This window comes from Rhinoderma darwinii, chromosome 6, assembly GCF_050947455.1.
Source record: "Rhinoderma darwinii isolate aRhiDar2 chromosome 6, aRhiDar2.hap1, whole genome shotgun sequence".
Classification (NCBI taxonomy): Eukaryota; Metazoa; Chordata; class Amphibia; order Anura; family Rhinodermatidae; genus Rhinoderma; species Rhinoderma darwinii.
In genome coordinates this window covers 74309105-74321852 of record NC_134692.1, presented here as the reverse complement: position 1 = coordinate 74321852, position 12748 = coordinate 74309105, and the positions used below count along the sequence as shown (strand labels likewise).

Sequence of the window (12748 nt, the reverse complement as noted above, 5' to 3'; positions counted from 1 at the left end):
GGATAGAGCTAGCATGGACATTGCTGTACTGGTGGAGCCAGTGGTTAATATGAATGCACTTGAGGCAGGCCGGGAGGACATTAGCACTTTTTTCTCCCAATGCAATATTGGTGATGATACGAAAATTTTAAGTACTAGATCTTTGGAACAAAATATCATGTCCTTATCAGAGAGAATGGTCAAATTATTTTGGACCAACGACACCTTACAGTCGTACAGTGATTGCAGTAGAACCCCACGGGTTCTACGTGTTTTCAAGGAGGTCTCACAATATCAGGAGGATGTTGCCTTTGTTGAAAAATGGAAAAAGGCACACCTGGATCATTCCTTGAATTTAGTACGATTGGTGTTGGAACGCTCCAAACAAGAGTATAATGTGGTGAAAATAGATCTGGATAAAGCATTACGTGAATTGGCCACACGGCTAATTGAAACCCAGTTTACAGCATTTCAGAAAATAATTGAAAAACGACTGATCCCAATTCAAAATGAAATAGAAGAACGTAAAAGAGATAAATTCCTGAGAGATAAAATGGACTTTGATTTGGATCGTATTTTGTAGTGGAAAAACCAACCACGACAACGCCCGAACATGGGAACAAAACACAGAAGAGGTAGAAGACCAAGGAAACAACAGGTTGATTATTGGACTACTGACTCAGTGTCAGATTCGAGTCCATCCGAGGATGGAAGAAGAAATGGGGAGACCCTGACAGGGGACACTAGTATCCCGACACAATCTGCCCCTTTAGGCGGAATACACATAGAGGGCGGGGAAAGAAACAACTTGCATCAAGCCCAAGCCTGGGGGGTACGAAGAGGAAACAGGTCTCTTGGCGAAAGTAGAGATCCCTGCTTCCCTATGTACCGATAAAGGTGCTATACATACAAGTAATGTTGTTAATCTCCCAAGTGTTACACTATCCACTGATTGTATTTCACTTTTGGCTAAGGCCCCATGCACACGAACGTACTTTTGCGGCCGCAATTCCCCCAAAATTCCACAGGAGAATTGCGGCCCCATTCATTTCCATGGGGCTATGCACACGACCGTAGTTTTTCCGGTCCGTGCATGGCCCGGGAGCCCGCACCGCAGAAAGAACGGACCTGTCTTATTACGGCCGTCTTTTGCGGTCCGGGCTCATTGAAAATAATGGCCGCGGCCATGTGCATGTCCCGCGATTTGCGGGCGGCTCGCGGCTGACAGTCCGCAGACGGCCGACCTGAAAATCACGGCCGTGCACATGGCTACGTTCGTGTGCATGAGGCCTAAGGGTTTCAATTATTGTCTTACTAACAAATTTGATGAAAGACAATTTATAATAGATCTGAGTAAATTTAAACTTACACAAATTTTTTAATGGTTTTAAAGGGGTTTTCCCATGAAGGAAATTTATGACATATCCACAGGATATGTCATAAATGTCAGATAGATGCAGGTCCCACCTCTGGGACCTGCACCTATCTCCAGAACGGGGCCCCCTAAACCCCGTTCAGCTGCTCTGTGCTGTGGCTGAATTAAGTGGATAGGGGATACATGTCTTTTGTAGGACAAACTATAGGTCGGATTTTTTTGGGGGGTTGGGGCTGTACGGCTTTACCTACAGGGGGGGCTGTATAGCGTTACCTACAGGGGGGGTTGTATGGCGTTACCTACAGGGGGGGCTGTACGGCGTTACCTACAAGGGGGCTGTATGGCGTTATCTACAGGGGGGGCTGTATGGCGTTACCTACAGGGGGTTCTGTATGGCGTTACCTACAAGGGGGGGCTGTATGGCGTTATCTACAGGGGGCTGTATGGCGTTATCTACAGGGGGGCTGTATGGCGTTATCTACAGGGGGTCTGTATGGCGTTATCTACAGAGGGGGCTGTATGGCGTTATCTACAGAGGGGGCTGTATGGCGTTCTCTACAGGGGGGGCTGTATGGCGTTCTCTACAGTGGGGTTCTGTATGGTGTTATCTACAGGGGGGGCTGTAAAAAAGGCACTATCTACAAGGGGGGGTTGTGTGACACCCAGGGGAGGGGGGGCCAGTCAAAAGTTTGCTATGGGGCCCAGTCTTTCCTAGTTACACCCCTGGCAAGAAGGGCAAAGAATGTTTTTCAAAAGTAAATTTCTCCAACTTGGCATTCTACCTTAATCGCAGCAGGACTTGACGGACATGCCTCCATTGTGTCGTTGGATCTGGGGAGAAGATCAAAATGTCATCAAGATAGACTACAATACAGACGTAGAGGAGTTGGGGCTGTACGGCTTTACCTACAGGGGGGGCTGTATAGCGTTACCTACAGGGGGGGTTGTATGGCGTTACCTACAGGGGGGGCTGTACGGCGTTACCTACAGGGGGGGCTGTATGGCGTTATCTACAGGGGGGGCTGTATGGCGTTACCTACAGGGGGTTCTGTATGGCGTTACCTACAAGGGGGGGCTGTATGGCGTTATCTACAGGGGGCTGTATGGCGTTATCTACAGGGGGGCTGTATGGCGTTATTTACAGGGGGGATGTATGGCGTTCTCTACAGGGGGGCTGTATGGCGTTATTTACAGGGGGGGCTGTATGGCATTAATTAGAGGGGTGCTGTATGGCGTTATCTACAGGGGGGCTGTATGGCGTTATCTACAGGGGGGCTGTATGGCGTTATCTACAGGGGGTCTGTATGGCGTTATCTACAGAGGGGGCTGTATGGCGTTCTCTACAGGGGGGGCTGTATGGCGTTCTCTACAGTGGGGGTCTGTATGGTGTTATCTACAGGGGGGGCTGTAAAAAATGCACTATCTACAAGGGGGGGTTGTGTGACACCCAGGGGAGGGGGGGGCCAGTCAAAAGTTTGCTATGGGGCCCAGTCTTTCCTAGTTACACCCCTGGCAAGAAGGGCAAAGAATTTTTTTCAAAAGTAAATTTCTCCAACTTGGCATTCTACCTTAATCGCAGCAGGACTTGACGGACATGCCTCCAATGTGTCGTTGGATCTGGGGAGAAGATCAAAATGTCATCAAGATAGACTACAATACAGACGTAGAGGAGATCTCGGAAGATATCATTGAAAAATTCTTGGAAGACTGTGGGAGCGTTACACAGGCCGAAGGGCATCACCAGGTATTCATAGTGCCCGTCTCGAGTGTTAAATGCCATCTTACACTCGTCACCTTGACGGATTCGAATAAGGTTGTAGGCCCCACGCAAGGCTAGTTTAGAGAAGATCTTGTCTCCTCGAATACTATCAAATAATTCCGAGATCAGTGGCAAAAGGTATTTGTTTTTCACCGTTATCCGGTTGAGACCATGGTAGTCAATGCAGGGTCGAAGAGATCCATCATTTTTCTTTACGAAGAAGAACCTGGCGCCAGCCGGGGAGGAGGATTTTCGTATGAAACCCCTCTCCAGATTCTCCTTGATATACGCTGACATATACTGAGTCTCTGGCATGGAGAAGTTTATACACGTCCGCGGGGAAGTGAAGCATCAAGAACCAGTTCAATCAGGCAGTCGTACGCCCAGTGTGGGGGAAGTATTTCAGCCTCCTTCTTGCTAAAGACGCTGCGAACAGTGAAAAATGACTAGGTAGTCCTGTCAACGACTGAGGCATTGGAGGCAGAACAGGATGAACCTGTAACAGGCAGCGGTTGAGACACTTGGAGCCCGACTGGAGAACCACTCCGGAATTCCAGTCCAGGACCAGGGAATGAAGCCGGAGCCAGGGCAGTCCCAGCAAAACCGGATTGATGGCTTTGGGCAAGATGAGAAATGTAATCTGCTCGGTATGACGGGTCCTACTTGGAGCTTCAGTGGCTTGGTCTCGGACACTATGGAATTGGGCAGAGGAATACCGTTCACCGAGACAACAGCCAGGGGTGTCTCCAAGGGAGCCGTCGGCAACTGGAGCTGATTCACTAGGTCCTGTTTGATCAAGTTTGCCACGGATCACGAATCCAGGTAGGCAGAGACCCGGTGTGCCTTCTCACCGGACACTATGGTCACGGGAATGGACAATTTGGGAGAGTCTTTTATTTAGCGCTGTTCCGCCAGGGTTGTCTCTCCAACCAAACCTAGGAACTGGAGTTTTTGGGGGCACAGACGCACAAAATGGCCTCTGAGGCCCGAAGTGCGTTTGCTTTGTTTCACTTGGACAGACAATTTGAGGCTGTCTACTTGCATAGGCTCCTCAGATGGAGCAGCTGATGAAGGTAACAGGTGTTGCTGGAATGAAAGAGCCAGGCTAGGAAGTCTTCTGGCCCGGCGAACCCCTTGAGACCGTTCCTGAATCCTTATGTCAATCCAGGTAGCTAGAAGAATGAGGTAATCTAGGATAGAAGGCATATTTCGAGCGGCAAGATCATCCTTCATATCATAGGATATCCCCTGCCAGAATGTGGCCACTAAGGCGTCGTTGTTCCAGGTCAGCTCTGCTGCTAGGGTACGGAACTGAATGGCGTACTCGCCCACAGAGGTGTCTCCTTGGCGCAGAGTCAGTAGGGATGCAGCTGCTGAAGAGACCCGTCCAGTTTCCTCAAATACTGTGCAAATCACGGATCTCTGGTCCTTGACGTTCCCAGATGGGATTTACCCATGCCAGGGCCTTTCCAGTAAGAGGAGAGGCTATGAAGGCGATCCCAGCTTCATCGGAAGAAAATACTCTGGAATGTAGGCTGAAGTGGATCTGGCACTGGTTCAGAAATCCCCTGCAGGGCCTCATGTCTGCGTCGTAGCGAGGAAGTAGTAGCAGCGAGAATCGGAAGTCGGCACTGGCATTGACAGGATGCGTAGCAGGAGGAATAGCCGGAGCAACAGGAACAGGTGCTGTGGCGACTGCTGCTTGTGCATCCAGCCGATGTGCAATGGAATTCACAGCCAGCAGGAGTTGGTCCTGTGGTGACTGAAGGTCTCACATGTCTACCTGCATGATTTGTGACGTTGTCATGGTCTTTGGTTGACCAGCGGGGTCCATGGCCTGAGCGTACTGTCACAATCCGTGGGTATGTGGACCCACTAGGCCGCACCGCTGTGGCGGAGTAGAAGCTGGCCAAAAAATAGTCTGTACAAAGTCCTAGTACAAGAGTACCTGTCCAGACTGTAGCAGAGGCTTAGGCACAGATTGAACTTTAAGGTAGATGACGCCACACGTGTCGGATGATATCAGGCGTGTCAGATGACACCAGATGTGGTGTATGACAGGAGGCGTGACAGGTCGCACAACATGACTCCAACACACTAAGGCTCAGGAACAAACACAGCAGGGGGTACAGCATAAAGGTAGCAGGGCACGGGAAACAACGGGAATAGGATAACACTAAGGAACCATTTGCTAAAACTAACATTGAATAACACAACAACTGTCAGGCAAGGAGTGAAAGGGCAGAGCCCTTTTTATAGTCCATGGTGATCATGGGTTAATTGGTAATATTTTACATGTGCGAGCGCTGGCCCTTTATAGTGAGGCACGAACACGCGCTCGCACACCCTACGGGACACAGCAGAGAGGCGCGGAAGTGAGTGCTGGCGTCTCCTAGGAAGTAGATGCCAGCCAGCACTCACAAGTCCATGGCTGCAGCCGTTGGGGGAGGGGGGGGGTTAAAGAGTTAATGCAATGAAATGGATTCACTAGAGCAGAATACACATTTATATCCCTAGCATCCTGGCTGTAGATGCTAACATATTTTAAACACAAGTAAAGGAAAAAAATATATAGATTTCTAGTGCAATTCTAACGATTTTCAATAATAAAATGACATTAGACAAATTATATTACACTTACCTTAGGGTGACTAGTAGCCTCTCATCTGGTGGGACACTCCTCCGGAACTTAGTGTCCTGCCTTTGAATGCAGTGTGAAATCCAGGTTAGAAGATTGTCAAAAGTTGGCACCGTCATGCACACGTAGTCCGAGAACTTGTCAGTGTGCACACGCAGCTCCAAGTATAGGGTTGAGTACACTCCACAGGTCATTCTGGCAGAAGTGATGGGGTAGACCAAATATCTGCATCGACTTAACTCCATGGCCAGTCTTCTCCTCCTCATGATCAGAAGATCAATGCTGTAAATGAGATTGGAAGGCAACATTTTTGAAAGATATTATTGCAATAGTAAAAAAAATTCTGGAGGACAGATGAAATGATTCTCTCCTCTAAAAGGTTCGCATCCAGACTCATTTGTGAACATTCCTTATTTCTGGTTTCATCACTTCCTTCATCCCATAGGGGTTAAACAAAATAAAAATAATAAAGATTAAACAGATCCATAAAAAACAGATCGCAACGGAAACAAACGGAAAGGCACAATATGGCTTCCGTTTTTAAGTAAGTTTCCGTTTAACTTTAACGGATCCGTTAAAAACGGAAGCTCAACGCTAATGTGAACACAGCCTAAAAAGCAAACATTGAAAAACTGATCCAACACTGGTGACAATCGGCCATAAATAACACGGCCGTCACCCGCACCATGTCATGTGAATAGAGTCTTAGGGCTCTTGCACACGAACAAATTCCACTCGGCCCGTTTTTCACGGCATCCGAGTGGCACCCATTTTCACAGACCCATTCACTTCAGTGGGTGAAACGGGTCCGAAAAAACGGACCCGACTCTCCGATCTGTGGAAAGATAGAACATGTCCTATTTTTCCACGGACGGGAGACTCAGGCGGCCCCCACGGTCATGTACAAGAGCCCTTAGTGGGAGTGTGACAGTTGTAAATATATAACTGTCTTCTGAGCTTCCACAATGCACTGCTCTCCAATGCCCAACTCCTCTCCACAAGGCTCCTGAATTTATCTTTAGACACCAAAAGACAAGAAATCATAATAATCATTACAATGTAAGTGAGGACTTATTCTCATTGTGTGTGAAATTTGGCCCGTAAAAAGTTTCCATATTGCAGTTGTAACAGTTTTATATGGGTTCCCAGGGGTGGACCCATTATCTAAGGGCCCCTCTGCAAGAACAGTATATGGGCCCCTGGCTCTCCAATATCTTGGTATACAATCCCCCTGTTAAGGATCTGCCAGGCACAGCTTCTGTATCCACGCCCATAGGTAATCAGTCTGCACCTGCTTCTATGTCTGTGAGACTGACTCCATCTTCCACCACTCAGGATGGCAGGCTTAGGAGTGGGAGAGCCTATCACAGCCTGGCCAGACGGAGCTAGCTCCCGCCCTCTGTCTATTTATACCTGCCTTTCCTGTTCCTCCTTTGCTTGTGATTCTTCTCTGTTGGCTTCCTGGCCCTGCTGCAGCTTCTTGAACTACTTGTCCCTGCTTCGTATTGACCCTGGCTTACTGACTACTCTTCTGCTCTGCGTTTGGTACCTCGTACACTCCTGGTTTGACTCGGCTTGTTCACTACTCTCCTGCTCTGCGTTTGGCACCTCGGACTCTCCTGGTTTGACTCGGCTCGTTTACTACTCTTGTTGCTCACGGTGTTGCCGTGGGCAACTGCCCCGCTTCCCTTTGTTCTGTGTTTCCTTGTCTAGTTGTCTGTCGTGCACTTACTGAGTGTAGGGTGTCGCCCAGTTGTACCCCATCGCCTAGGGCGGGTCGTTGCAAGTAGGCAGGGACTGAGTGGCGGGTAGATTAGGGCTCATTTGTCTGTTTCCCTACATAATCACAAGCCCATATACCTACTCTACCCTGGTCCCTCACACCACTATGGACCCCCTTGAGACCCTGGTTCAGCAAATGCAGGGTCTCTCCCTAGAGGTCCAGGCCCTGGCTCAAAGGATCAACCATCCTGATGCTACCATGGTAGTGCCCCTCACCTGACCTCTTGAACCCCACCTCAAGTTGCCTGACCGATTCTCAGGGGACCGGAAGACTTTTCTCTCCTTTCGGGAGAGTTGTAGGCTCTATTTTCGTTTAAAGCCCCACTCCTCAGGTTCTGAGAGCCAGCGGGTGGGTATAATTATGGGCCTTCTCCTTGGCTCCTGACGCCCCTGAACTTTCCTCCGTTGATCTTTTCTTTTCTGCTCTCGGACTCATTTATGACGAGACTGACAGGACTGCCTTTGCCGAGAGTCAGCAGGTGACCTTACGTCAGGGTACGAGACCTGTTGAGGAGTATTGCTCTGACTTTAGGAAGTGGTGCGTAGCTTCTCGGTGGAATGACCCTGCCTTAAGGTGCCAGTTTAAGTTGGGTCTGTCGAACGCCCTGAAAGACCTACTAGTTAGCTATCCCTCTTCTGACTCCCTAGACCAGGTTATGGCTTTAGCGGTACGACTTGACCGACGTCTCAGGGAACGACAACGTGAACATTTATGTGTTTTCTCCTCTGACTCCCCCATGATGCCTCCCGAGGTTCCGTTGCTTCGTTCTTCCACGGAAGACTCGGAGGTACCTATGCAACTCGGGGCCTCCGTGTCCCCCCCAACAACGTAGAGAGTTCCACAGGAAGAATGGTCCCTGCTTCTATTGTGGGGATGACAAGCATCAAGTGAACACCTGTCCTAGGCGTAAGAATAAGCAGCCGAAAAACTTCCGCTCCTAAGTGATCATCGGGGAGGTCACTTGGGCACACAGGTATTTCCCGTAAATATGAAACGTAATAAAATCTTGCTTCCCTTTCAGGTCTCTTTTGGTGGTAGGTCTGCTACCGGCAGTGCCTTCGTGGATTCAGGGTCGTCTGCTAATATCATGTCTGTGGAAATTGCTATGTCTCTAGCTATGCCTTTGATTGATTTGCCTAAACATGTTCCGGTAGTGGGTATCGACTCCACTCCTCTTGCTAATGGTTATTTTACACAGCATACCCCTGTTTTTGAACTCCTTGTTGGCTCCATGCATTTGGAGCAGTGCTCTGTACTGTTGATGCAGGGATTATCGTCGATTTGGTTTTAGGCCTTCCCTGGTTGCAGTTCCATAATCCCACGTTTGACTGGAATACTGGGGATCTTACCAAATGGGGTAATGAATGCTTGACGTCATGTTTTTCTGTTAATTCTATTTCTCCCCCTGAGGAGGTGAACACGCTACCTGAGTTTGTTCAGGACTTCGATGATGTTTTCTCTAAGGAGGCCTCCGAAGTGTTACCTCCTCATAAAGAATACGATTGCGCTATCGATTTGGTACCAGGAGCTAAGCTCCCTAAGGGTAGGATATTTAATCTCTCTTGTCCCGAACGTGAAGCCATGAGAGAGTATATCCAGGAATGCCTGGCCAAGGGTTACATTCGCCCCTCTACGTCTCCGGTAGGTGCTGGCTTCTTCTTCGTAGGGAAGAAGGATGGTAGTCTTAGGCCATGCATTGACTACCGTAACTTGAATAAGGTCACTGTAAGGAACCAGTATCCCCTTCCTTTGATTCCTGATATCTTTAATCAGGTTCAGGGGGCCCAATGGTTCTCTAAGTTTGATCTACGGGGGGCGTATAACCTTATCCGCATCAAAGAGGGGGATGAGTGGAAGACTGCGTTTAACACGCCCGAAGGTCATTTCGAATACCTCGTCATGCCCTTTGGGTTGTGTAATGCTCCCGCGGTCTTCCAGAATTTCATAAATGACGTTTTAAGAGACTACCTGGGGGTATTTCTTGTAGTGTACCTTGATGACATACTTGTGTTTTCCAAGGACTGGTCCTCCCACATTGAGCATATTAGGAAGGTGCTCCAGGTCCTTAGGGAAAATAAACTCTTTGCTAAAACTGAAAAATGTGTGTTTGGGGTGCAGGAGATACCATTTTTGGGTCAAATCCTCACTCCTAACGAATTCCGCATGGACCCTGCCAAGGTTCAGGCTGTGGCGGAATGGGTCCAACCTGCCTCCCTGAAGGCGTTACAGTGCTTCTTGGGGTTCGCTAATTATTACAGGAGATTTATTGCTAACTTCTCGGTCATCGCTAAGCCTCTTACGGACCTCACTCGCAAGGGTGCTGATCTCCTCCGCTGGCCTCCTGAGGCTGTCCAGGCTTTTGAGGTCCTTAAGAAGTGCTTTATCTCGGCCCCGGTGTTGGTTCAGTCCAACCAAATGGAGCCATTTATCGTGGAGGTTGACGCGTCCGAGGTGGGAGTGGGGGCTGTCTTGTCCCACATCCCTCACCCAACTCCGTCCCTGTGCCTACTTCTCCAGGAAGTTTTCGCCCACTGAGAGTAACTATGATATTGGCAACCGCGAACTCTTAGCCATTAAATGGGCATTTGAAGAGTGGCGCCACTTCCTGGAGGGGGCTAGGCACCAGGTAACGGTCCTTACCGACCACAAGAATCTGGTTTTCCTAGAATCTGCACGGAGGCTAAACCCGAGACAAGCTCGATGGGCGTTATTTTTTACCAGATTAAATTTTTTGGTTACCTATAGGGCTGGGTCTAAAAATATTAAGGCTGATGCACTGTCGCGTAGCTTCATGGCCAGCCCTCCTTCGGAGGAAGATCCTGCTTGTATTTTGCCTCCAGGTATAATCATTTCCTCTATTGATTCTGATTTAGTCTCCGAAATTGCGGCTGATCAAGGTTCAGCCCCCGGGAACCTTCCTGAGAACAAGCTGTTTGTTCCCCTGCAATTCCGGCTAAGGGTACTTAGGGAAAATCATGACTCCGCACTATCTGGTCATCCAGGCATCCTGGGTACCAAGCACCTCATTGCCAGAAACTATTGGTGGCCTGGGTTGCCTAAAGACGTTAAGGCCTACGTCGCCGCTTGTGAGATTTGTGCTAGGTCCAAGAGTCCCAGGTCCCGACCAGCGGGTTTACTATGTTCTTTGCCCATTCCCCAGAGACCTTGGACCAATATCTCCATGGATTTTATCACCGATTTGCCCCCATCTCAATGCAAGTCGGTGGTGTGGGTTGTAGTAGACCGCTTCAGTAAGATGTGCCACTTTGTGCCCCTCAAAAAACTACCCAATGCTAAGACGTTAGCTACCTTGTTTGTCAAACACATCCTGCGTCTCCATGGGGTCCCTGTCAATATTGTTTCTGACAGAGGGATACAATTTGTTTCTTTGTTTTGGAGAGTCTTCTGTAAAAAGTTGGAGATTGATCTGTCCTTCTCCTCTGCCTTCCATCCTGAAACTAATGGCCAAACTGAGAGGACTAATCAGTCTCTAGAACAATATTTAAGGTGTTTTATCTCTGACTGTCAATATGATTGGGTCTCATTCATTCCACTCGCCGAATTTTCCCTTAATAACCGGGTCAGTAACTCGTCAGGGGTCTCCCCCTTTTTCTGTAATTTTGGGTTTAATCCGCGGTTCTCCTCCGTTTCACCTGGTAGTTCCAACAATCCCGAGGTAGAGGTCGTTCATCGGGAACTGTGCACAGTTTGGGCCCAGGTTCAGAAGAACCTAGAGGCGTCCCAGAGCATACAAAAAACTCAGGCAGATAGAAGACGTTCTGCTAACCCCTTGTTTATGGTCGGGGATCTGGTGTGGCTATCGTCTAAGAACTTGCGCCTTAAAGTCCCGTCCAAGAAGTTTGCTCCCCGGTTTATAGGGCCGTACAAGGTCATTGAAGTCCTCAATCCTGTCTCCTTCCGACTGGAGTTGCCCCCATCTTTTCGAGTACACGACGTGTTTCATGCCTCCCTCCTTAAACGCTGCTAACCCGTCCTTGGCTCCCTCGAGGAAACCTCCTGTCCCCGTTCTCACCCCTGAGGGGGTAGAATTCGAGGTGGCCAAGATTGTGGACAGCAAGATGGTCCAAGGCTCCCTCCAGTACCTGGTCCATTGGAGAGGATACGGGCCTGAGGAGAGGACTTGGGTACCCGCCCGGGATGTTCACGCTGGGGTATTGGTCAGGAGGTTCCACCTTCGTTTCCCCAATAAACCAGGTCCATCTAGAAAGGGTCCAGTGGCCCCTCATAAAAGGGGGGGTACTGTTAAGGATCTGCCAGGCACAGCTTCTGTATCCACGCCCATAGGTAATCAGTCTGCACCTGCTTCTATGTCTGTGAGACTGACTCCATCTTCCACCACTCAGGATCGCAGGCTTAGGAGTGGGAGAGCCTATCACAGCCTGGCCAGACGGAGCTAGCTCCCGCCCTCTGTCTATTTATACCTGCCTTTCCTGTTCCTCCTTTGCTTGTGATTCTTCTCTGTTGGTTTCCTGGCCCTGCTGCAGCTTCTTGAACTACTTGTCCCTGATTCGTATTGAACCTGGCTTACTGACTACTCTTCTGCTCTGCGTTTGGTACCTCGTACACTCCTGGTTTGACTCGGCTTGTTCACTACTCTCATGCTCTGCGTTTGGCACCTCGTACTCTCCTGGTTTGACTCGGCTCGTTTACTACTCTTGTTGCGCACGGTGTTGCCGTGGGCAACTGCCCCGCTTCCCTTTGTTCTGTGTTTCCTTGTCTGGTTGTCTGTCGTGCACTTACTGAGTGTAGGGACCGTCGCCCAGTTGTACCCCGTCGCCTAGGGCGGGTCGTTGCAAGTAGGCAGGGACTGAGTGGCGGGTAGATTAGGGCTCACTTGTCTGTTTCCCTATCCCTGTCATTACACCCCCCTTATGTCCCTAATAAGTAATTGTTAGCCAAACAATTCATTGGTTCAGGCATTTACATGAAATTAATCTACAGAATGCTGCTTAAAGGTGACTGTGGGCCCCCTTACCTACTGGGCTCCTGTGCAGCTGCACAGGTTGCACCAATGGTTTGTCCGCCCCTAGATACCACATTACACACTGTATGGGTATGTTCACACAGGGCGTATATCCTGCATAAGCCTATATGCCCTGGTTGTCGCAGGGAATTCCGGCCGAAAATTGCACCAAATTGTGGTGCAGTTTTTCGTCTGGAATGTCCGCTGTGGAAAACTGCATGTTAAAAAAT

The 12748-nt window shown here is 49.2% G+C and overlaps 1 long non-coding RNA gene across 1 annotated transcript in view; it reads right to left on the bottom strand.

Annotated features, from left to right (window-relative positions):
* The window catches only part of LOC142655593 (uncharacterized), a 42360-nt gene extending 36339 nt beyond the window's left edge, over positions 1-6021 (bottom strand). The window contains exon 1 of the long non-coding RNA XR_012849522.1: positions 5755-6021. This is a non-coding gene — a long non-coding RNA (uncharacterized LOC142655593). The remainder of the gene's footprint in view (positions 1-5754) is intronic.
* Between the last annotated feature and the right edge of the window lie 6727 nt (positions 6022-12748).